Raw genomic sequence first — 633 nt, 5'->3', positions numbered from 1 at the left:
GGGGCTTTGCGGGAGGGGGAGGGGACGGAAGCCGAGAGGGCGGGCGGCGGAACGGAGGAGGGAGGGAGGAAGGGGAGGGGGGCGATTCGCGTTCCGTTCCCCGTCGCCGGTCCCTCCCTTCCCGCCGCCACCGCGAAGGGCGTCCCGAGCGGCGGCGGCCGGTGAGCGTCCCGCGCTGGAGCCCCGAGAGGCGGGCCCGTCAGGTGCGTAATCCTTCCGACGCCTCGCCGCCGCCTCCTGCTGCTGCCGCCGCTGCTGCTTCGGCGGCCAGGCCGCGAGCTGCGGAAGTGGGTGGGGGGGAGGGGAGCGGGGAGGGAGGGGGAGGGGAGGGATCCGGTCCGACCGGAGCAGGCCCGGCCTCTCTGGCGCTTCTCCCAGCTGCAGCGGCTCCTACAGCTGCTGCCGCTACTGCTGCGGCTCCGCCTCCCGCTCGCGGGCGGGGGCGCGCACGCGCGCTTCCGGCCTCCTCGGGTCTCGCGCTGTCTCGGGCTCTCGCGCGCGCTCTTCTCCTCTCCCTGTCTGGCCAACCCCCGCCCCCGGCGCCGGGGCTGTGGCGCCCGCCCGGGCGTAGCACGCCGCGTAGGCGTCGGCCGGCTGGTAAACTCCGCGGGACTTAGGGCGAGCGCGCGCGCG

General features: G+C 77.1%; 1 protein-coding gene across 1 annotated transcript in view; it reads left to right on the top strand.

Moving 5' to 3' along the window:
- Positions 1-126: 126 nt before the first annotated feature.
- The window catches only part of ZBTB2 (zinc finger and BTB domain containing 2), a 21301-nt gene continuing 20794 nt past the window's right edge, over positions 127-633 (top strand). The window contains exon 1 of the mRNA XM_004673934.2: positions 127-203. The gene's annotated coding sequence lies outside the window, so the exon portion shown is untranslated. The remainder of the gene's footprint in view (positions 204-633) is intronic.

The sequence above is a fragment of the Condylura cristata genome, unplaced genomic scaffold (assembly GCF_000260355.1).
Source record: "Condylura cristata isolate star-nosed mole 26May11 unplaced genomic scaffold, ConCri1.0 scaffold00001, whole genome shotgun sequence".
Taxonomy (NCBI): Eukaryota; Metazoa; Chordata; class Mammalia; order Eulipotyphla; family Talpidae; genus Condylura; species Condylura cristata.
The sequence above is the reverse complement of the archived record's forward strand: the minus strand, read 5'-3'. Positions and strand labels throughout refer to the sequence as shown.